At 39.5% G+C, this 25,747-nt stretch overlaps 1 protein-coding gene across 16 annotated transcripts in view; it reads right to left on the reverse strand.

The window, feature by feature from the left end:
- RASGEF1A (RasGEF domain family member 1A) overlaps nucleotides 1-25,747 on the reverse strand; it is a 278,684-nt gene that overhangs the window by 224,151 nt on the left and 28,786 nt on the right. The gene's annotated exons all lie outside the window — the stretch shown is intronic.

Consider the following 25,747-nt stretch of genomic DNA (forward strand, 5'->3'; position numbering starts at 1 on the left):
CAAATTTTCATTATAGAAATAGTTCAGGAAATACAGTTTAATACTCTGAGAAAGTAATGTATGAACAGTTTAAGAACTGGTCATTGTAACAGGATCACTTTCTCCAAAGCACTCCCTCATGACCTGGGGTGGCCACTGCCTCAGGGTGCCTTAGTAATATCATTAGGGCTTTTTCATAGTCAATATCACTCATACTCAGGCTGGTTTATTATTTATAAACCATTCCAAAGTGAAGTCTTCAAAGTCCATATTGAAAATTCATATATTTTAGGGTTTATATATCTGTTCTTTCTCACTCTTCATCAAGCCACTACTAGGTCTGCCTGCCTGCCTGGAGTCCTCCCTGTCCTGACAGGCCAGGCCCAGCCCTGCCTAGCCTGGGGTCTTTTCTCCCTTGGTGTCTCAGGGTCCCCTGGAGGAGTTGCCTTGTTCCCTGAAGCCCACTTAGGGTGACCAGACAGCAAATGCGAAAAATCGGGACAGGGTGTGGGGGGTAATAGGAGCCTATATAAGAAAAAGACCCCAAAATCGGGACTGTCCCTATAAAATCGGGACATCTGGTCACCCTAAGCCCACTCCTGGGCCTCCCTGCTTGGAGTCTATCCCCAGGCCTCTTCCTTGTGTACCCAGAGGCTTAATTGAGTCACATGGACCACCAGTAGGGTTACCACCTGGACGGTATTTGACTGACTTGGCTGGTTTTTTGTTTGTTTGGTTTTTTTTAAGGATTTGCCAGTTGCCAGAAAATAATTTAATCTGCTGGATTTTTTTTACATGGTTCTAAAGATTTGCATTATTATCACGATACACGGGAATATCTAATGTTAAAAGTTTCTGTGCCCAGATAAAGATGCTGAAGTGTTCCCTCTTCTGCAGTTTAAGTAAGAAAATGATGTTATCAATCTTATCTATATGTGTTATCTCTCTAGATACTATAAGTTGCTGTTGAAAGGTGCGGGGGTTGCAGAGTTGCCTTATGGTCGGGGGTTAATGTTGCAGCTAGCTTACCTTGTGGGGGGTGTCTTTTTTGCATTTCAAAGGTGGTATCCTAGGTTACAGTGGAGGGCTGATGTGGTGCCATTTTTTTGCATTTCAAAGGTGGTTACCCTACCCACCAGTCACATGACCTTCATTTTTCCCACCTGGGGAGAAAAGTTGGCTGTATCACAGGTGGTGGTAAGTCCCATCTCCTTTTAAAAGGCCAGCCACTTTGCAACAATCATATGAAAAATATAAATCAGTTATGCTTTGTCTCCCAAAAATCCAATCAGGCCTTTCAATTTAATTACAATTACTTTGGTTGGAGCACGATAACATTAGCAAAAACATAAAAGAACAACAAAATAATCAAGTTAGAACAATGATAATAAATAACATCAAAGCAATTCCATTCCTAGGCGTAATCTCCAACCAATCCCAGCTTCACACTCACAAGTCTCTATTTTTTTAAGGCTACTACGCAAGGGTAGAAACCTCAATGGTTCAATAACCTTATTCAGCAGAGTTCTCAAAGTTCCATACTTCAACATAAAAGGAGAAATTGTTTTGCAGTTAAGGAATTGAGTCAGGACTCTGGAGATCAGAGTTCATTTCCTGACTCTGCTACAGGCTGCCTATGTGACCTTCAGCAAGTCACTTAATCCCTCTGTGACTTGATTGTTCATTTGTAAAACAAAGATTACAGCACTTCCCTACCTCATGTGTAGGGGACTGGGGATTGTGTGCATAAATTCAGTAATGACTGTGAGAGGCTCAGATACTACAGTAATGGGAGCCATAGACTTTTCTGGATAGATATTAGAGTTAACACCTATAACAAAACAAAATCACGTTAAAACCCTGCAAGTGTATTTTCTGAAAAGCTCCTTGAGATACATCTCTGAATTAACAGTATTTAGTATTATAGTATCTCTTTAATGAAAAAAGTAGTTTAAAATATATTAAAAGTATAAGTTTACAAATTTTGTTCAACACCCTGACAGTTATGAGACTCATTTAATAGGCTGGTGAAACCAAAGGAATGACTGATAGTGAGGTAACGAGTTATAAATTAAAATGCTCACTTACTCTAGGAGCACCATTGTTTGATCCTATTCCCAAAGATTTTGACGTAAAGTTTTTTGTTTTATTTGGTACACGTACTTATGAGATATAGATGGGAGATGTATGTAACCTTTCTCATGAAATACAGGCTTCATCAAAAGGTGTATGATTCAAGTATGGGTGCTACTCAAAAGATAAAATAGTTATTTCTTCAGAATTAAAGCTTATTAGACTTATTTTGATACAGCCCTGATTTTTCCCCAGGCGGTAGTTACATTATAAAGAAGGATAGCCAGGATAAACAGAGAGGTGTTTTATGAATATGACCTTTCATGTAAAGAGATGGGTAAGCCCGGGTGAGGAAATCTGGCCTGATCCAAAGAAAACTGAAATCAGTGGAAAGGCTCTCGTTGATTTCCTTCAGACAGTCCATGATAACGTAGGTGACTGAAGACCATAACTGATTCCCAGCTGAGGATTGAAGTATTATGGTGCTTTAAAAAAGAAGGTGCTAGCTGGAAATAAACTCACGTGATCTGTGGTATATTTGATGAAGAACAGACAGATGTAAAGAATGAGGTTGGGCTGAACCTGTCAAAGACATTAGAACAGCAGTGAACCTGAAAGTAGTGAGTATAACTCATAAGGTTCTATACAGGTAACTATTCAAAACACTTGGTGAAAACAATAAGTGCAGAGGTGTGTGGGAATGTATTGGAACTTCTTTCAGAGTTAAAAAAAAATGTGTTTAGGTTCTATTGCAGTTTCTGGATGAAAATTCAGGTCCGGTTTGATTTTTGTCTAAAGCAGGCAGCTCATTCTGAGCGGACAGCTGGTGGACAGACTCAATGGCGATCCCTCCGCGCGCGCACACACACTCACTCACTCACTCTCTGTAAAAACTAGGGCCCTGATTCAACAAAGTACTTAAGTACCTGCATAAATCTAATTGAAGCCAATAGGACTCAAGCACATGGTTAAGTGCTCTGCTGACTGGATTGCAGGAGCAGAGTGTATTTCATCATATTGAAAAGGTTTCATCCCTAGTCTAATATAGGTGTGAAATATTTGTACTCTGGAAGATTTTTCATTGGGGATTTGCCAGTGAGTTTTAGCAAGGGAATTGCCTCATTTTTAATTTATGGTTGAAAAGTGCTATATAAGTGCCAGGTATTGTTTTATATGATTTAAATAGGAGTGCTAAAATGTCAACTATCGTGTATCCTTTCCTCATCTTTCCCTGACTGGAATCCTGTGGCATACACCAGCTGCATATATATAATAAAATATGGGCACAACAAGTTATAGGGTTAGTATTACTTAGCTGAAGTAAGTTTTGTATCTTAATAAGATGTTAATGATGAAGCAGATGCATATATTCTGATGAGGGATTGGAAGGGGATTAGTACAGAGGAAAGAGTAGTATGGACACCAAGTACTGTACCCCTAATAAAGACACATTAACAATAATTATTTGTGCTGCAGTCTTGGTTACACTCATGGCTTTGCATCAAAGTATGAATTTGATATGATCTTATCTGTGCAGGTGGAGAATGAGCTCAATTGTATATGTGGAAAGTGATACACAGGACTTTGTAACTATATACAGTATTTTCAATATTCAAGTTTTAGATGGATTTGTACTGTGAGTTTCGGGTGGGAGACCGTCAATACTGACATTTGGCAGGTTGATGCACCTATCATTTTGTTCTTTTATTCTGACTACTGTCCTTTCAGAACTGGTGAAATGCACCTTACAATGCAAAGGGGAATTAAATAGATCCCCATCAATGATTTCTGTGTTTAGTTAAGATAATAACAGGAATGAACCAGTTTGGCTAAAATAAAAATTGGCCTGAATGTACCTATTGTAGGTACAAATATGGCCCCCAGCACCTCACATCTTTGAATGTATTTATCCTCACAACACCCCTGTGAGATAGGGATGTACTCTTTTCCCCATTTTACAGAGGGGGAATTGAGGCAGAGAGAAGTTAAGGGAACCCAGTCTCCCAAATCCTCCATTAGTGCACTAGCCACTGGACCATCTTTCCTCCACTGCTGGAAATTTACCTGTGTACCTTCCCGCACCTCCTGGGTGAGATGCATGAACTAATTTTCCAGGCTCAGGATTCGCAGACCAGACAAAGGAATTTTGAAATGGATACAAGACTGTGAATTTGGATAGACTCTGAGTAAGAATCAGCCAGAGACAGGTGCTGCAGGGAGTGCAGACACCTGTTTGGCATAGAAGACATTGTCCCTGTATAGACAAGGATTTGGTTGCTTATCCAAATTCAACTTCTATGTTTTTAGAGCGTTGTCCATCACTCTGTTATCTGCAGATTTCTCTTGCATGTTCTGCATGCCAGTTTACTATAATTCCAAAATATATGCAAGTGTATTAAGCAGCAATAACAAGTAGCTTTCTGCACTTATTTCCTTTTCCCTTAGCTGTGTCCAAACATGCAAGCCAGAAATTACATGAAAATCCACATCCATCAACCATGCAATGTGAAGGGCACACACAGCTAATTAAGCAGCTACAATAATTATGTGTTAAATATCCATATGCGTCTATATCCATACAGTGATTGCATGGTTTGTGCCTTGAGAAAGAGAATATGGTTTCGTTTTCTAATTACAAGTTGTGTTTTTAATAACACAGAACATTTGGGGGGTATTTGATTGCTGTTGATAAAAATGGCCATAAACTGTTGTAAAGACTGATAAAATATTGCATTTGGTAATTATTAATAGACCCTTCTTGAACTTCTTGGAAGAAAGTATTGACAGTCAATAGGTCTGACATTCCCTTCAGTACCTTGGGCGGGGGGGCGGGAGAAATGCACTAGCTGTCATAAGAATAGAGAGAAAATGGTTTGGCTGGCATTTTACAATTGTGACGGGTCTCTGTGCTGTTGCATCTAATTTTTCCCCCCCAATAACTTCAAGTTAATTTGGTGGTTGTGAAAGGTGCTTGATTGACAGTCCTGGAGAGTGAATCTTCTGTGTATCAAACAGAGCTGGGGGATAAATAGCAGACAAATATTTCCTTTGAATATTCATTTCAATGTTTAAATGAATTTACTTTGGCAGAGTTCGTGCCCCTTTAGTGTTTGCCTAGCCCAAATGTTTGTGCAATCAAGTTTTGCCAGCACAAATCTTCACGCTTGTGTTATTAAAAAAAAAAAAGCCAGTTTTTTTTCTGGACATGTTACAGAATTAAAGAAGGTTTCAGAGTAGCAGCCGTGTTAGTCTGTATCCGCAAAAAGAAGAACAGGAGTACTTGTGGCACCTTAGAGACTAACAAATTTATTAGAGCATAAGCTTTCGTGGACTACAGCCCACTTCTTAAAGAAGAATTAAAGAAGAATTCCTATGAATAAAAGATGGATAGAAATAAACACACCTGAGTGAATTTTATGATGATTGCCAAGATGCACTAAGCTTAATTACAGAATATTAAAATATTAACTGGATCAATGCTATGGCAGAAAAGTCTTTGTTTTGTTCCAGAGCTGTCGCTCCCTGCAAACTCTGTGTCTCAGTCACATATCACAGTGTATAGCTATGTCTATGGCCTGGCCTAGAATAGCACTGTCCTCAGAATTTTTTTTATTATTATTTTAATTTTACTGTTGATGACACTGGAGCAGCTCCACCGGTACTGGAATGTTAGGAGAGGTAGGGTACATGGGACTCTGGATGGTGGCCAGGTTTTAACCACCATATCATCTACAACATGGTGCTAAGGAACTCTGTGCTAAAGCCAGAACCTCTGGAGCCCTTTCTATGCTAGCACTCCCAGTTTTGCTGCCACTGGTAGAGATGCACATCATGTTAGCAACAGTCAGAAATTATAAGGCTTGTGAGGGGTTGGAGAGTGATTGGTTAGATAAGAACTATTAACTAGAATTTAAAAAACTAGATAACTTGGAGCTACTTGTGGGAAATATCTTCTTCACTGGAACTAGGTAGGCAGAATGTACTTAACCAATGTGCAATGTGACGAGGACATCAGTATGCACTAATTTGCTTCTGCCCTACTATTACAAAAGTGTCATGAGAGCCTTGATAAACATAAGAGGCCAAAGCCTTAATTTTACATCTTACCTGAAAGAGCACTTCCAGCAGCACAGTGAATGACAGGGCACTAATTCGCTGTTTTCGCAAAGAGAAGAGTGCCACCACAAAAGGAGCACCATTTTTCTGAAAGCACTTGGGAGTTGAATTGAGATTTCCATCCAAACCCTACCCTACTTACCATGAGAAATGGGATGAAAGTACAAGTGGGTATGACTGCAAGCAATGAGGCAAACAAATTAAAGAATTGAGCTGGATCATAAATCTTATATAGGTCAGCAGCAGAGCTTTGAGAGTGACATGTTCCTAGAAACTTCGTGCATGTTTTGTTTTGTTGAATTGAATTGAATTATGTGCCTATTCATGCAACACTGCAAGATTTTAAGGCTCCACAGATGCAACCCTGTTCTGGCCTCTCAAATAACATCTGCTGAAACACTTTCGAGCAGCAAACTTGCAGGTGTCAAGCCCTAGGCATATTGAGACTGTTCCGGGCCTTTTGCGCTCACATTTGAAAAACAAAATCTTCTGCTCCCCATTTAACATCTTAAATGCATATTTTGGCTCCATGTATAGTTGCCAATATGCAAATGTACCTAATGAAGAGTTAAGTGAATCAAAAGCTTGAAGACTAAAAAGAAATATTTCCTCATTTAGTTTATCTTGTGAACAGTAACCCTATGAGCGGGTCTAAAAATGGCTGCACAGGACTTTCATTTATTTATTTAAAGCTAAAGTTGACATTTAAAAAAGAAAATTATACCACTGCTTCCATGGAAAAACACTAAAACAGCTGAGCTGAGACGTTGCTAGTGCCCTGGTAATAAATTACTCCTTATTAGTCTATTGTCAAACACTAGGGAAAACCTAGATCTACTGTCCACAAAGAAGTATTTGCTATTGATTCTGCTCTTCAGATTGGAATTTTAACATCTGTGTGATATACCATATTGTTGTTAAAGGTGGGACTGAATTAATCTAGCTTGGATACAGACACTCTAGAAAATTTCCAAATTTTGTTGCTGGAGCCAAACTGTCGCCTAATCACATCACATATTGTAAAAATACAGATATTTTGAGTGGATGGATCAACATTATTCCTCTTTTAGGTAGAAAGATCCTAATGTCAACCATGGGTTATACCTTATGCCCAAGATTCCCTTTCATATGGGATACCATAAGGTTCTACTCCTACCTCATTTCCTGTTCTATGTGTGTGCGTGTGTGTGTGTGTGTGTGTGTGTGCGCGCGTGTGTGGCTGCTGCGAGGATTAGTGAGAGGAAAGAGGGCTGTGTTGTCTTCAGGTTGTGCTAAAGCCAACTAGCTCTATATCTCCATTTAGTGTAGCCCTATCAGCATAGTGGAATGGGGACTGAATGAAAGCTGACGGGCTAAACCACAACACTGATAAAATGGAAGTTGGAAAGTTGAGGGAAGCAATTAAAATAATTTTCAGGCTCCTCCTTTTCGAGAGTGTGTGGCAGCCATGGTAACACAAGTCAACAGCTTGCAGCTCTGCTTGGGCCCAAGGTCGGTGCATGATGTGGGAACAGCCACAACCAAGAGCATGCCTTTTCTCCATTTTCAGTTGGCAAGGTGAGTTTGTGTGTTTCAATATGTCCAAATGTAAAGTCATATATCCAGGAATGTAGGCTTCACCTGCTGCACATGAGCTCCCAGTGCAATACTGTGGCTAAAAAGGCTAATGGAATCCTCAGATATGTAAACAAGAGAATCTCAAGTAGGAATAATGAGGTTGCATTACCACTGTATTTCTCACTGGGGTGACTGCTGTGTCCAGTTCTGGTGTCTACAAGTCAAGAAGGATGTTGATATATTGGAGATGGTTTGGAGGTTCAGAAAAGAGCCATAAGAAGGATTAAAGGAATGGAAAACATGCCTTCTAGTAATCAATTTAGTTTAACAAAGAGAAGGTTGAGAGATGACTTGATCAGCCTATAAGAACAGTAATTTAGAAAGCTACAACCTTCAGCAGACAAAGGTATAACTAGATCCAATGGTTGGAAGTCGAAGCTAAACAAAAAATATTAACTGGAAGTAGGATGCAAATTTTTAAGTGAGGGTAGGGTTGCCAACTCTCCCAGATTGGCCAGAATGGGCCTCAATCTCCCGGTGGATACTGAGCCAATCAGGGAGATTTTAGGCCTCTAAAAGTCCGGTGGGTGGCACAGTCGGACTAAAGCAGGCTCCCTACCTGCCCTGGCTCCGTGCAGCTCCCGGAAGGGGCCGGTACATCCCTCTGGCTCAGGGTGTCTCTTCGCACTGCCTCCGTCCCAAGCACTGACTCCGCAGCTCCCATTGGCTGGGAACTGTGACCAACGGGAGCTGTGGGGGCAGTGTCTGCAGGCAGGGGCAGAACGCAGAGCCACCTGGCCGCCCCGGACTTAGGAGCTGGACATGCCGGCTGTTTCCTGGCAGCCACCTGAGGTAAGCACCACCCGGCCGGAGTCCACACCCCAAACCCCCTCCAACCACCTGTCCCAGCCCTGAGCGCCCTCCCACCCCCAAACTCCCTCCCGGAGCACGGACCCCAACTGCTGAATTGGTCTTTGTATGTTTTTAGTAAAAGTAGAAAATAAAATGCTCCTGCCTGAGATCAGAAAGGATTATAAAGGGCTGCTCATCTGTCTTGTGACAACATTTCATACTTCACTGAGACACTGCTACATTTTTTTCAAGTCTCCTAGAGATCACTAAGTAACCCCTTTACTTCATCTTATGTAGTTTGGTTTGATAGGTCTTTTCTTCGACAGGAAGACCATTGCTTCAGAAGAGATGGGACCGGATGGTGTACTATGTAAGGGTGCTAACTAATCATTTAGTAGGGTTTTGTGACAGGCTGTGAAACCCTGAGGGATATTATCACCCCTTTTGGCCTTTGCAGCTCCTTGCAGTTCTTTATCCAGGCAAAGATTCTTCAAGAGAGGGGGAAAAAAGTCAGGAATGGTGGTGAGACTGGGAAGCTGGTAGAGATTGAATTTTGAACCACAGTTTAGCAGGGCTGAATTGGATGTTAATATAGGAAGTGGGAATGTCCCAGGATAGCAAACACAATCAATGTGTTTGTTCAGATCCATGGTGCATGGCAAGCAAATACATAAAATAGTCTGCCTCTATTGGAAGTTCATTTTAAACTTTCCAATTGAATGATAAGTTCAAAAGTCTGGATGGGAATTGCACTTATTTCTGGTTAACATGAAGGCTCACTATATCTCATGCTACTTGTCATACTGATACATTAAGTTGATGGCCTTGTTCAGTGATGGATCTGTATTTTTCTTTTCTCTGCTTCCCTATTTTTATGCCTCACACTTCTTTTTCACCACACAAACCGGATCACAGATCTTGCTGTTAAACAGCAAACAAATTATTTTGTTCAAGTCCACGTAGGAGGTCTCAACTCCAATATACCACTCTACTCTCTTCCTAATGACAGGAGAGAACCATACAAAATAGGACAAGCGTGCTGTTTGGCTTGAGTTCTACTATACATATCTGGGAAGATAATTTTGTCCGTCGTTCTTTCTCCTGGCACTTCAGATTGTATGAATCTGTGTGCAGTTTTATGTATTTAATCATGTGACTGTGTTTAATCTGAAATCCTACCAAATTATCCACTAAAGAGGACTCTGGTGTGTTAGAGTGATCATAAGATGAAGAGACAGGAATTCTTGGGTTGAAGTCTTCCCTAACATTGATCCACTCTGTCACCTCATTTTTCCCTTTTTCTGTAAAGTGAGGATATTTGAATGTGCAGGTACCTAGGGTTAATTTAAGCACACACAAAATCACTTTGAAAGTAAGTTTGTGTGTGTGTTTGTTTCCCCTTCATTCAAATAGGAAGATGACATTCAGGCTCTTATAGAGTAGTTCCATTTTGAATGGGAAATCAGTATTTGCAAAAATCCCAAGTGAGACATTCCAGCCCTGTGCCCAACAAACTGCTTCTGTTCACCTAGCAACACCTTGCCCCTGTGTTAGGACCCTCGGGAACCTTGTCAGTTCCACTGTCTCCCTCTAGCTGCATGGGCTTCCTCCTGCCTTCTGGAGTCAGTCCTGTCCTTTGGCTTCATCTCTTTTGTGCTGCTAAAATCTCAGTTGCTCCCACGCTTGGGTACCAACAGAGAATGCTTTATCACGCCCATTCATTTCAAGTATGTTTGACACTCTTGCATCCAAGATCCCTGATGATGGACCATTAAGTCATGTGCTGCATGCAGAGTATTTCCTTTAAATGTCTTTGGCTCAGATTTGCGTGATGACACTGCATCTGTCTTATTGCCTGTCCAACATAGACATCAAGTGCTACTGATCATGCAAACTGATTCAGATCAAGTCTAAGTGCCAAAGCAAGCTGAACTGGACCTTTAACTATGAGGTATCCGCCTCATATTTATACTTCTGTGTAATGCATTACTTGGATCTTTATATTAGCAAGACAATGCTGAACAAAAGCAGTCACTTGCAAATAAACCTGTTAAGTAATTTGTTTGCAACAAAAAATTTCATTATTCAAGAATCGACGGGGGGAGGAGGGAGGTTGTATAATTTAGTTGCCAAGTACTAGTCAATCAAACTTAGTTGAATAATGAAACTATTTGGAAACAGATTATTTTGAAGAAAAAGTTCATTTGATAAATTATTCACAATGCTTAATTCAACAGGCTCTGCTGGCAAACCGTGGGGGATATGGGAGTTAGTTTGTTTTAACCTGGTTTTGCTTCACAGTGAGATATGACAGATTCATTTTTTTGTGGGCCAGTGCTGTGAGAAACCATATGCCTTGCTTAGACTTTGAAATCAAACCCCATCAAAGCATTTGATAGAAAATTACATTGCATAATGATATCAGTCATCTTGTTATTACAGATTAGATCACAGATGGGAATCATTAGTGATGTGTTTGTGGCTGTGCCAAGCTTTCCTACAGAAGGGTATTGAGTGAAAAGTTGTTTGTAAAAGTACAGCTCCCACTTTCTAGCAGTACTTTCTTGTATATTTCCATTTCTACCTTTTCCATTGGACTTGAATTTAACTATTAACTCAAGCTGGGACTTCCTTTTGGAATGTACATTGCACAGTCAAAATGAAAATGGTAACAAATTATATGCATTTCACATTACTACTTTTTTAGTTTTCAGGAAACAAAAGTATAGCATTTAGCTGTCACTAAATGCCCAGTGAAAAACTAACTATTGAGAGAGAAATTCTGCACAGTAGTTGTCTGAAAGCTTCTCAGAGCACAGAACCATATTTAAGAGTGAGGTTTCCTAGCAGTAATCTGAAATAATTGATGCTTAGCTACCCAGGTGATAGCACTATAGAAAAATAAAGTAGCACTTTATACCAGAGGGCTATAGCATAATGGTCTAAGCATAATGCTGGGAACCAGGAACTGGTTTCTCATCCCAACTAGACTAAATATCTGTCTCAGACTTTGCTTCTTGACAATAAGGCTAACTAAGGAGTGCTTTGAAGGTTAATTAGTTAATATTTTTACCCAGTGCTTTTTAAACGTTATATATAGCCCTAGGTAAACATCAGCTATTAGATAATCAAGTATCCTAAATACTATATATACACTCAGACATGTCTGATGGGCATTGGAATTCACATTCAGAATAGTAACACCATTATTCTCCTAGGAAAGATATGTACCTGATGGCTGAATGTTCAATGGAAGTTTTGCATGGCTTCAAATATTGTAGCTCCTTAATATTCAAGATACTTCTGGAGTTAAATGTGACCTTTAAAAGGGGAATAATTGGGAGTTTGCTACTTGTGTCCCTATCTTATGAAGTGTTTTTTAAAAAAACCCATAACCCCCCCGAAAGGTTATTTTTCTTTTTTTTTTTCTTCTTCTTCTTTGTCTTTTACCTCTGAAGGATCAGCATGTTGAGTCTGGTCTTTCCTAATATAACTGGAGGGATCTCTTTGGGGTGCAAGATCTCAGAGATGTATAATGGGAACTCTATGAACTTGATTGCAAGATTGGTTTTTTTGCATCTTTTGCCAACGTAGCTTTTCTTCCAACTGTTCATTAGGCCCTGGTATTAAAAAGGCGTGAACAAAGCAAACACAAACCAAAGTATGTTAAACTGACTAATCAGCCCTTCCCTTCTTAATTGCAATCTTTTGTCTATTGGTGTCATAATACTATAGTTCCCCAATCACCAGAAAGTCTTCTAGGATAGAACAGACCTGAATGTCTAATGGTTTTGTTTGTTTGTTTTGGTTTTTTTTTTTTGTAATGGCAGGGGAGGGGGGGAGAAATTAAAACAAAGAACTTCTAGGTTTTCTTCATAAAGATGCAAAAGTAAAGAGTGCAACCCCAATTCTGCCCCCCCCAAAAAAACAGATTACTTATAAATAATGTTCCATTTAACTCACATGTTAATGGCATGAAGCCATATCCTCCCATGGATATTGACACACAGCTCTCAAACTCCCTTTAATTCCATCTCGGGTATGGTATCAAAATATGAAGTGAAATCCTGACCCCACTGAAGTCAATGTGAGTTTTGCTATTACCTTCAGTGGGTCAGTGAACATCTTTACTGAGGTTTATCAACAATTACGTGGGAGATTAGATGCATCTGTTAAATACCAATATGTTTTAATCATTAATTTATATTTAGCTGACAAAATATACCTTACTTAACCCCCTTGGAACAGTGAGCCACAATCTCAGCTGCTGTAAATTACCACAGCTCCATTGATGGCATCAGTGGAGATTTGCCAACTTACAGCAGTGGAGTTTCCCAGCGTCTCCTAGTGTTAGAAATGGGATGTGTGCTGGGATGGAAGGTAAACAAGCAGTTATGGTAGTTGTATATTAATTGAATATCAACTGATCATCAATTTTATAGAGATTCAGCAGCTGTGATAATAACTTAGACTTGTGCATAGTACCTCATGTAATTGTGAGTTGGTGTTAAAATCAAATGTCTTTTACTAAATCTAAAGAAATACATCCAGTTCCAAAAGCTTCTTAGTTTCCAATTATTAAAGTTTACTAACTTTGTAATAAGCTACCATCTGTATCGGTTAACTGTTAGCTAGCTGAACTTGTGAAATATCAATAAGTGCTTTTAATGATCAATTGCTATTTAAATCACACAAGTTGGCTGCTTTTCTGAATCTACATTATAGATTTTTGAGAGCCACACAGTGACCACAGAAATGTGTTAAACCTTAAAACTGTGTAAGCTTTCCAAGTAAAACTATTACTTTATTTTAAACACTGAAGAATAAGCACTCCAGTGACAGTCTCCCCCACTGTGTCTCAGAGAGTAGGCTGGCTGCATCCAGAGAGACGTAAGATCTCATTAAAGGATGAAGCAGGATGGAAGAGTTTATATCTAGACTATTAATATATGATCAATTGTGGTTTAAACCAAGATCAATGCTAACTCATCCTGTGGGAGTTCTGCCTACCATAGTCACTTTTACATTTTTGCTGCTGTGGTAGGAAAGTTTGTGTTGAAATATTTTCCTCTTTATATTTTTTTATTTAGATAGTGATAGAAACAGTCTCTTGCAAAAATGCCTGAAAGAGGGTTTAGTGTAGTACTTTCTTAAACCTGAATTGGTTAGGTATTTTTATGGATGATAAGGCTCTTTTCCCCCTTTGTTTCATGGATAGGCTTTTATTTTATGTTTACTCTGCAGCTCTTCATCACTACACTGTAAATCAGTCTTAATGAGTAGGGATGAGCAAACCTGGCCTTCCTCCCAAAACTCAGGACCAACTTTTTTTTTTTTTTTAATTTCAAAAAGTTTGATTAATTTTCCTTTCTTTCACTTGCCTGCATTCATTTTCATGATGCTCCCAAAGCTAAAGAGAAGGTCTCGTCTTCCATGCTGCAGTGACTCCTCCCCACAAAGATTCTAAAGGGAGAGGAGGAACATATTAAAAGAGAGGTGCTGCTTTTAAGGTCTGGAGAGAGCTGGGGATGGTAATTTTCTCTCTCCCGCAAGCCTAGGTTCAGACTTAAAGCCCTGTCCTATCAAAGCCATGTGCATGTGCATATGGTGGGCTGGGATGGAGTAATGGAATGTGGTGAAGTCTGATAATAGCAGCTGGCATTGCTGGACTAGAAAGGTGAGATCTACTTTTATAGAAGCATAAAAATGATTTCTTTTGTCTTTTTGGTTTAATTTAGCTACATATGAGGTTCTCTAGATGCAGATTCAGCTAGACCAGACGTATCCCAAAAAACAGTTAAAGCAATATACGTTTTTAATGTTTTTGTTTTTTTAAACAGAATGGCATAAGAATACCTATTGCAAACAGAAAAAACTATATTAAAAATACATGAAGGTTGCATAGTTTAGCACTTAAGTTAAGAAATGCCAAAATTAAGGGTGTCCATGCACTCTTAAATAAAACCCCTTGTACTAATATATTGTCATAGTCCAGTCCAACATCATTTAGGAAATCTGTATCAAAGATAAAAACAGAACCTAACTCTCTTTGGATCCAGTACAGTGTATTAATCACAAGATATCTTTATTCTTGTTATAAATGTCTGCCTTATTCACAGTCTTTATTGTGCACTGAATGAGGCTAGACTGCTGTACAATAAATAAGCAAACAGACACTTTGCCATTGTCTTGCACAAGTGTTTGCTAGACAACAGTGTAATAGTGGGCATTAGGAATCCTCGGATTCTATAATATAAAATGGTTAACGGGTACTTTAAAGTGCGAAGTGTCAGGCAACCTTAACTATCAGCTGTGCTACTAAGTTGGCCTATAATTCATATAAAAGAAAACTTAAATTAAAGTTGCTAACTGCGGTACAAAACAAGACATACCATTGCACATCACATCTAAGAAGTCATAAACTAATGATGCATAAACACTTCTGACATCAATTTCAACATCTGGTCCATGCACACACAAATTCAACTGAAATATTTTAACTGGTCACCCCTCAAACAACCTTGCCTCTTCCTCAGTCATAAAATATTTCCAAGTACTGAGTTTAAACAAACCTTATTCTTCTGTCTTATAGTTGTGCCTAGCACTTGAATACTTTATTTTTATTCAGACAAAGATTGCACTAAATCTGGTCTTTTTAAAAAACATTATATAATATGAAGACTAAATGAATATTATACGTACAGCCATCTTTTTCCAATTCAGCAATATAATTCAATGTGTCACTTCTCAGAGAATATCATTAGATGCAAAGCTTGAACCTATCCTAATCCTAAGTCTTATGGGAGACCACAAAACAATGTCCCTTTATGTGAAAAAGGCATCTCTTTTGTACCATCACACTTAGTTATTCAGAGACAATACCAACTTACACAACCAATGTTCTGGAAGTCATATCTTCAAATCTCTGTGTATTACTTATAGAAATATACACACTTTCCTACAATTATTATATTAAAGCAGTATTAAAGAGCAACATAATTGCATGGAAATTTGGAAACACTGTATCTTTAAAAATCATTGAATTACTTCCTCCTGCCCCCATCTTTACAGAAAAATTCTGCTCTGGAATGGAGAATTCATATTTGTTTTTGATTGGTTGTTTTTTTGTGGGGGCAGGGGGATTTTAAAATTGGGTTTATAACAGGAAGTTCATTGCAACCTAACAATGGAGAGACTAGTAACTTTCATAATTATACATGGGCACACGTAGAGTCAATACCAAAATACGTAGCTTCCTAACTTTTCAGGCTAGAGATCTTCCTGGAGCAGCTTGATCCTTCTAGCCACCCTAATTTCTGACACTTGAGAAGAAAGCAAGCCCTATATAATTGAAAATCTCACGTTTCCCCTCCTTTGAAAGTCAATTTCAGCCAAGACAGTTTGCATTCACCACGTGACTGTCCCTAATATGCATATTTATTAGGCACGGTGCCAGACTCTGAGCTCATCAGTCTGTGTAGAAGGTCTGACAGTGTTTTCCCCAGGAATTGAAATTAGGGGGGGTGTTCGAATTTACAGGGGGGGGAGGGTCAGGGCTGATGGGGGGTGGGCTGTATGGCACCATAGTAAAAACTGTTTCATGACCATTTTATTAGATTTAACTCATGTTTTGAAATCATCGCACAAATTAAAGTTGGCCACTCAAGCATTCTATGAAGCACGACATCTACATCCTTCTTGGTTTCTTGTTATAATTTTGCACATCTCTGTTAATGAACTTCTTGAATACAATGCGTTCATCTTTGGTGGCTTCTCGTGTGTCCAGTACTTCCATTCCTTCAATTGAAATGCTCATTAGTTCTTTCACATGATCAGGCAGAAGGCAACTTCTTTCAGAACACAAAATTCTATTCAATGATGAAAAAGAACACTCAATTGTAGCTGTTGTGACTGGGAGTAGCAAGAGATGAATTCCTACTTCTCTCATCCCAGGAAACATAGCATAAAGATTGGGTGGAGCCACTAGTGATGATTAAAAAAAAAAAAGTTGAAGTCATTCATTCATCTTATGATACTCCATTCTGTGTTCAAATTTTCTATTCTGTCCCCAACACATGGCAGCCCCATTGCTGGTAGTGCTTCTCTTCACTCAACTGTCAGTGTTTTATAGGACAGGGATCTGTAAAAGCTACGTAGAGGTTGAGTAGAATCTGGAAGTCGCTGTTGTAGATTTTTAAGAATAAAGTCTGTGTACTTTTTCAGTTGTCTTAAATACTACTTGTCCTCTTCACTTAAGGATTCAATATAAATGCCTTCATTAGTCAACTTCTGGACTGAAGTCTTGGCTTCTTCCAGTACCTTTTCAATGGATAGCTCTCTGATTGATCCAAATGTAGCTTCTATTGCTTGACAAAGATCCTGGATGCCTGGATGGCATTGTTTAATGACCCAAGTGGTTTCAACAGTAGACTTACAAGAGAGAGAATGGTAATAGGCTTCTCTGAACTTAGTAGCAAAAGTAATCCACCAGCCTCACTACTTAGATCCATCCCATCTTGGTAGATACTTTCCAAAGTCAGTAATAAAGGGTGGAGTAATTAAGACAACAGCCAAGGATCACTCATGAGAAAGCCAGAGGGTTTTCCCAGGTTGGATTAATTTGAACTTCAGTCCCAGTGTATCTTCTATATTTTCCAAGATATTCAGTCTTTTTGGACTCTCGCTGAAAAAAGAATATGATGAAGACATTAAATTTATGGCTTTTAAAATGTCTTTTGAAGATTCTGCAGCTTGTACTAGCACTAGTTGGAGTAGATGGCCTCTGCAGTGTGTGTAGGAGAGATTAGGGTTACACTTTTCTCTGAGCAAAGCTTGTACTCTACCATGTCTTCCAGAGAAGTTTGCAGCTTCATCAAATGCACAAGCAGCCATCTGATTTGGGTCCAACTGACAAGCATTTAACGCTTCTAAGATGTGGGTTGTCACAGATGCAGCCGATGTGTCTTCTATAACTTGAACATCTGGAAATGCATATACTGGCCTACCACTGACATCAAGATAATGTACACGATGACTTAATACTTGCCCATTTGCATCCGTGCATTCATCAGCCATGCATGCACATTTTTTGAATGTGGTGAGAGAGGTCTTCACTTTTTCAACTGTTGAGTCTTTCACTGTTGCACCATATGCTTCTAGCCAGTCAATTGAGTTTCTTGCAGAAAGATAGTAAGCATTTGCTGGTCTTGTTCATAACCAGTGATCAACTTCAGAATGAACAAGTGACAATGCACTTAACATTGGCCTCCAGTTTGTAGTGTGTGGTATCTCTTGCTTAAATAGAAAGTATGATGCTACACCCATGTTTGTTCGCATGTCTCTTGAGGTTCCACCTAACTCACAGTGATTTCAGCTGAGCTCTCAGTGGGGGAGCCTTGCTGCTAGTGCAGACTGGCCCTCTCTTCCACTTAGACCTGATTATCAGTGATTTCAGCTGTAATGGTTATTTAACAAAACAAAAGACTATCTATGGAGCCTAATCGGCTCGGTCTTTAAACAGTGGAGAGGGGCAGGTCAAATAGTACTTGTGACTCAGGCAGACCATCAAGCAAAACACCTGTCCTCACCCTCTTTCTTGATGCCCTCAATCAGCACAGGCGAAGTACAGTTCTACTGCCCTTTACTCATACAATAAGAATAACATTTCTCCTCCCCATACACACACACACATTCAAGTGATTTGTAACCCAACCCCAGCCAAAATCTATCACTTGGGCAACACAGCTTTGTTTGCTGGATACCTAGGTAGATTAGGTGTGACTGTAAATACAATCTGGTCTTGAAGCCTTTCCCCCCAGCTCATCACTAGCTGTCAGGGAGAGCTCATTTAGACTTTGCTTACAAATCATAATTTGGCCAACATCACCAAAATGAATGCACTGACATAGTCATAAAAACAAAACTGTATAAGGAAGCTAGTCTATGTTCATACTTTTCAAATCCATGATACTTTTTCAGATACACGTATTTTATCATACATTTTATCTGCTTTTAAAGTATATATTGTTTCAATTTCAGTTCAAATTTCCAAACAATCACTAAATTGACAACACTGCATGCAACTAATTCACAAAACTGGGGGTGGGTGGGTATTCAGGGGGGGGGTGTAGGGAAATCCCTGGGTCTAACCCTTGATCTCACATACCCTAGGAAGATTTGCTCCCATATCAATAGCGTATTCCCTGCCTACCAGACCAAACCTGTGAAATCTGTTTGCCATATCAGGGATGGGATCCTGTGCTGTGATTCCAGAAGTCATGGTACTGTCCCCTCTGTCCCCAGACTGAGTGATCTAAAGCCTATTTTTATACCTGTCTGTTTCTGGTCTGTTCCACAGGCCAGTGTGGATTTCACTATAAATTAGAGCAGCCACCAGAATCCCTCAGCATGCTTGCTCCTGATGCCTGGGCTTGTCAGAGGGGTGGAGAGAGCATAGGATGCTTACAGTGGACATCTACTGTGTCTGTGCCATGGCCATTTCCCCCTGACTGGCTGCAGAGATGTGATAGAGTACCTGTGCCACATGGGAATGGTGTTGAGGGGAGAATCGCTTGCCAGGTATACCTCCTTGGAAAGCTGCCCCTAGCGTCATGAAGTCGATCTAGATTGGTAAGTGTTGACAGGGAGTTCTCAGAGAGCAGCCAGGCAGCAGCTGCTGTGCTGCACTGATTCAGAGTGCTTGGAATTCAAGATTAATTTTCTGATACTTATGTTTTTAGAAACTCAGCGGAGTACTCTGATTTACATAATTCAGATTTAAATTCATTCCTAATTAAAGAAGAGAATTTAGTTCAAATAATGGGTGTTGGGGATTTTTTTTCTTTCTAATTTAAAGTTGTTGGAGCAACAACAGTGGAATCTAAACAGTGTTTGTATATGGAGTAGTACATCATAGGTAGCAACATTGCTAATGTCCCCACGTGCTACCCTTCCAGTGTATCTCATCTGTAGGAGGGCCACATATAAGGGAGTGAATGTAATTGAATCTATATGCTCATTCACTCCTGCCTGCCAAAAATATCACCAAGCATGGAAGTATGGAATAAGGATCAGGTTTTTTTTTTTTTTTTTTTTTTTTTTTTTTTAACATGGCTTTTTTTAAAAAAATTCAAGACAAAACATTGTGTCTAATTATTTGATGTTGTTGTTAAATGTACATCATCCAATCCCAAACTTGTTTGTGACAGTGAGTTTGGTTCGTCACTAATTCTTCAGATTCATGACAGATATTTTAAGTTCCCATTGTGAATTTTATCTGAGACCTATCATATGAATTTATATTCCAGAACATAGAATATATTCCTGTTGTATGAGACCTGGAATTTGGTTGGATATAATAAATAAACCTCCTGACATGAGTTATTTCTTTCTCTGCAAATTGTCCTCCTGTGACTTGACTCATGAAGTATAAATTTGGTTTGAAAGGGGAGAAGTCCACATTTTTCTGAAGACCTTTCTTTCTTTTTTGTTCTTTTGTCTGTAAGATCAGAAATTATGGCACTTTTGGTCCTACCAAAAGGCATTGAAACTCGTGCCTTATACAGATCCGGAAGGAACTCTGAAGCATTTATTTCTCTACACAGGGTCTTCTGAAGCATTTAAATTGAGTAATTTCATCAGAAATTGTTCATCATATTTCAGTGAACTGGGATTTCTTTTTCTGCTAGCATCACAAGAATTGTTATGTGTGAGTCTCATTATAATTCTGATTTATTCCCCAGTAGTTTTGTTGTTCTTCCTTTTGCTATATTACTTTTTATCTGTGCTTTAGTTTTTGCTCTATGTTCTAATGTTGTCTCTTCAGTCTTCTCCATCTTATCCTCTGGTCTTGTTACTTTATTATCGCTCACATTTATTATAGTATAAACACTCAGAAGTGACTCCATTCTTTATAACAATTCCTCCAACATTCCGTTTAGTGTCTGATCTTTATCCTCATCGTTAGGCAAAGGTGCTTATGTGGAGTTTGTTGTTGTTCACTAATGTGGTGCAGCTTTGATGCCAATCTGTGGCCTGAAAAATTCTTGTTTCCTGTGTTGTCTCCTCATTTCACAAGAAAGGATTCTTCTTTCAGAACAGTTCCCAATGTCTTAAATTCTTCACTTTCTCTGTGTTTTAGTGGTGCTGGGTCTGGTGCTGGTTCTAAACATTGATCTTCGTTAGCAAGACCTTTCCACATAAAACCATGCTGACTGAAGACTGAATGGTCCAGTGAATTGATAATAAAATAGATAGCCCTTAGTCTCTCCACATCACCAGTTCAAATCTAGACCAGGTCAGTAATGATTGAGTACTATTATCCTATTTTGGCATTTATATAGTATATAGTATTGGAGCACCTGAAGCTATTTAGTAGCATACATTAAATACACGGGTGGTTTCTGTTCATACTGGGCATATGGCCATGTTACAAAGCCACACCAATAATTTGGCAGTAGTGAGTAATTTCAGTAGACACGTGTTTTCCATTTTTTACCCATCTCTAAGGTTGAGGCACTTTGCCAGAGCAAGTATCAGAGGGGTAGCCGTGTTAGTCTGAATCTGTAAAAAGCGACAGAGGGTCCTGTGGCACATTTAAGACTAAGAGAAGTATTGGGAGCATAAGTTTTCGTGGGTAAGAACCTCACTTCAGTGCTAACGAGTAACTTCAGTGCTAACATTTCAGTGAGGTTCTTACCCATGAAAGCTTATGCTCCTAATACTTCTGTTAGTCTTAAAGGTGCCACAGGACCCTCTGTTGCTTTTTGCCAGAGCAGTAAATGTTGAAGCTCTGTTTTTGACTATAAAAATACATCTACAGCAAGGTACCTACTGTGGGTACCTATTAAGTATTAACAATGGTATGAAGAACTTGTTAGCACTGGGGATTGATTATGCACAGGGAAAACAGCTATGAAGCAGGATTTTTTAAAAGAGAATGATTGGCTTGCACCAAACATATGCAGGCTGGCCTGCTGCTCTAGTGCGTGTGCTGCATATAAAGATCCTAGTCCACGACTTGATGATTCAAACTCAGTCCCTTGCTTTGGGGTCTGGAATGCTATGGAGCCAACTGTACTGGGGCCGAGAGAGGGAAAGAAGAGAGGTCTTGTACTGCTCTTCAGTAGCCACTTTTAGTTATCAGAGGATTTGTCCTTAGGAGTTTCCAAATGACACTGCACCCTGTGGTTGCCCTCATTGAGGAGGGACAGAATAACCATAATAAAGGGACCTTTGAGAAGAAGGGTGCAAAAAGAGAAAATAAATCAGGGAACAGACACAACACTATGGCCTGGTCTACACGAGGGGGGGGGGGGGATTGATGTAAGATACGCAACTTCAGCTACGAGAATAGCATAGCTGAAGTTGATGTATCTTAGATCGAATTAAAATTACTTACTTCGCGTCCTCACGGTGCGCCACGGCTCCCCCATCAACTTTGCTTCCGCCTCTCGCCGAGCTGGAATTCAGCAGTCGACAGAAGAGCGATCGGGGATCTATTTAGCACGTCTACACTACACGTGATAAATCGATCCCCGATAGATTGATCGCTACCCGCCGATCCGACAGGTAGTGTATACGTACCCTATATAACTACAGAAATACTTTTTATCAGAGTAGAGATATAACCTAGTGTTGTTGGTCAAAATGTCCAGCCGCCTTTGTGTGCATTGTGAGCTGCTTGATATGCAAAACTGTAACCATTGGGGCTGAAATTTTCCATGCTGGATATCTGTCTCAGGCTGAATTATTTTATTTTTTTTAAGTTTCAGATAAATTGGTTCAGCCATTTCCAAGAGTGGAAATTAGGGGAAAATATGTTTTTCCCCAGGTCAAAACATGACAACCATTTCAAGACGGAAAGTTTAGCACCACCAAACTTTGGAATGGGACTTGGTATTTGATAGGTGGGTTGCTCTGGTGTCAGGAATGTGCCTTTTGCTGTACCTGTGAAAATTTACCCAAAGTCAAATCCTTTGTACTTGTAGAAAATAATAATCCACATTGGATTGATCAAAGCTTTCTAGAGTTTCTCATTCTGCCTGATATTTATTTGCTATGTAACTGTATGTGGGGGGGCGGGGTGGGGGTGGGGGGGCGTGTTAACTTACTGTTTGTTTCTTGAACAATCCGTTCCATATACAATTGGCCAAGAAATGAGCTGGCAGTTGGCCAAGAAATGCAGCCACAGTAGACCATTCCTGCGTGACATGAGAATTTCCCTCCATACATTCCTCCTATTTGTTCACAAATTATACAGCTCTCATTAGCATTTACGTTTCAGCAAATATTGTAACTCAGCCCCCAAGGGGACACCGAAGATTTGTTTGTGAAAGGACGTAGCACAGAAGACCTAATCTAAACAATGTTTCATAATATATTTAGCAAACAGTGCAAATTGCAGAGAGGAAAAAAATGACATTTGTATTGTGCCTCTTACACCACAGGGACATAAGGTACTTTACAAAGCTAGCATATGAGGATCTTTACATCCACTACTGATATGTAGCTATTGATGGGGAATGAAACGTAGCATCTATTTAACAGAACACAGCACAGCCAAACAGTTCAGGACACATAACTTCCCAGCTACAGTTTTGAATGTTTTGAACAGCTTGAGCCAGGGAACAATCAGTTTATTAGCAGGGGATGGAAAAATGTTCTTAGCTTCCCCCTCCTATAAATAAATAACGGTGGGAGACACAGCAATATAAGAAAAATGTATAAATACCATCTATATCATGTTAGGTCTGTTGGAACTGAGGATTGTTTAATCTCTGATCTCTGATGCTGTCTGAAAGACAGACCATAAGTAACCACATGTGCCACTGCACTTGAAAAGAGAGATTAGTTTAGCTGCAGTTGCCACCCACTCATTGGTATAATGAAGAAAATCAGAAATGATGCACACATTGGCCACCCAGAGAAGATGAAGAAAATTGCCAACTCTGACATTAAGCAAGAGAGAGACAGTGATTAACACCACATGCCACACAAAGAGATATTTTTACATTAAGGATGAGTCACAAGACAGCAATGTACAACTTGCTTTTTGCCCACTGGCTGGGAGAGACTGAGGGAATGAGAGAAAGTGAAGACAAAGCACTGGGTGAATATTGCAGGAGCAGAAAATAGCTCCTGAACTTGTGAGGAGTGAATAAGACAATATATTTCCTAGATTTGCCTCTGGCTGCAGGAGGATTTTAAATTTTTCTTATTACCAATTTGCAATCTTAGTAAGAGACTTCAAGACCCATGAAAAATAAATGTCTCCCTAAAAAACATATTGTTCACGCAAAGCAAAAATGTAAAAATTAAACCTGTAATAAATACATGCTGTACATGCCATCTTTTAGTGAGGTGGTTGTTGCAGCAGGATATCTGTTCTGGGCTGTATTCATGTAGGCACATGGGAATAGCTGTAGGTTTCCTCCAAATGGGAGCTTGTATACAGTGCAAAAGCAGATAAAATATATTGTCATATTATGACTGGAAGAGCCCCCTTAGCACCATGAAAAGCCCTCTTTGAGCACTCTATTCCTACTAAAGAGTGTGAAGAGGTCTCAGCTGGTGCTACCTCTTAGTTCTCACCTTCGGGGCATTATGTTGTTCTTCTTACCCCTTGTTTTCGGACCATAGCTTCTTATCATATTGACCCCTCTGGTCCGTCAGTGACACTAGCCTTGTGTCCCATTCATCTATTTCTCCAACAAGTATCTTTGTCACTTGTTCAGCAGTCCTTCCTATGCATGGGACACCCTCTTCTATGGTCTACCAAACCCTACTACCCTATCCCGAAAACTCAGTTATTTTGCAGTGCCTACATTAAATGATCCAATCATATTCACCATCTTATATTTGAATCTTCCTTAGCTTTTTTAAATTTATTTTTTCAAGACCAGAAAATTTAACAGAACTCCCAAAATTCACTGGTGGCTAAATTGAGTAACCCCACGATCTTATTGCTGTTACCATAATTACCCTATTCTTTGCAAAATCCATTTTCCTATTGCTTGACATCCTCGGTCATTTTGTCATGTCACATAAGTAGACTGGAAGTTCTTTGGGACAGGAGCCTTTATTTCTGTGTTTTCTGTGAAGTTCCTAGCATGTTTTTGGGTGCTATAAAATACAATACCAATAACTGCCTAGTCAAGGTGTGTACATAATGTCAACCATGCTGTTCAACCCAAGGCTATTACTATCCTACCTCCATAGGTTCTATCCTGGAAGGTTTAGAGGGGCCAGAATAAGAATAGTCCCATACTTCCACTGCTGGCCAGTGGTTGGCAATGCTATCATTTGCCTTTGTGCAGATTCAGCCCCCCAATGTGGTTCTAAGCTGTCTCCTTGCAGGAATTTCCTCCTTCACGTGAACAGTGTTCTACTGTTCAGATTCACCATAACTAGAAGCAGCATCTAGTGCATTGGGTTTTTTTTCTATGCAAGAACAGTTATCTGATATTTTGTAAGTGGGCAGTTATGTTTCTTCTTCACTACTAGCTCATCCTGTGTATCGATATTATTTATTTTAGATTATGGTAACACCTAGAGGCCCCAGCTGAGACGAGGGCCCCACTGTGCTAAGCATGGTCTATACATTTAGTGAGAGACAGTCTGTACTATAGATCACATATCATGTAAATAAGCCAAAGGATGGGATAGGAAACAGTGGTATAGAGAGGTGAAGTGACTTCCCCAGGGTCACCTAGTGGGTCAGCGGCTGGGAATATACTGGTGAAGCTGTACTTGTCACTGGTATAGTAAAATTGTATTGTGTAGTCCTCAGCAGAGTCTTCCCGTGTGTGAGAGAAATCACTGGGATGACAAATGACATAGGTGTCTCAGACATATTGACTCTCTCTCTTTTCAGTCTCCCATTTAGAATATTCCCAAATTACTGTCATCTTTCACAATTTCCAGTAGGGGTATTGTCAGAACTGTTCAAAAAATGTCAGAATGGTCCTGTCAAAAGAATACCTGGTGCATGGGGAAAAAAAGAGCTAATATGAAAAAGGACTATCCAGTGCTATTGCCTGCCTCCATGTTACTGCTGTTCTATTCAAAACGATGTTCTAAGTATTGTATTGTATTCTGTATATTTCAAGATAATTGCAAGTCATGTGACATAAGTGGCTATGTTCATTGTTAAGAACTGTGGAAACTAATT

Source organism: Chrysemys picta, chromosome 7 (assembly GCF_011386835.1).
Source record: "Chrysemys picta bellii isolate R12L10 chromosome 7, ASM1138683v2, whole genome shotgun sequence".
In the NCBI taxonomy this organism is placed as follows: domain Eukaryota; kingdom Metazoa; phylum Chordata; order Testudines; family Emydidae; genus Chrysemys; species Chrysemys picta.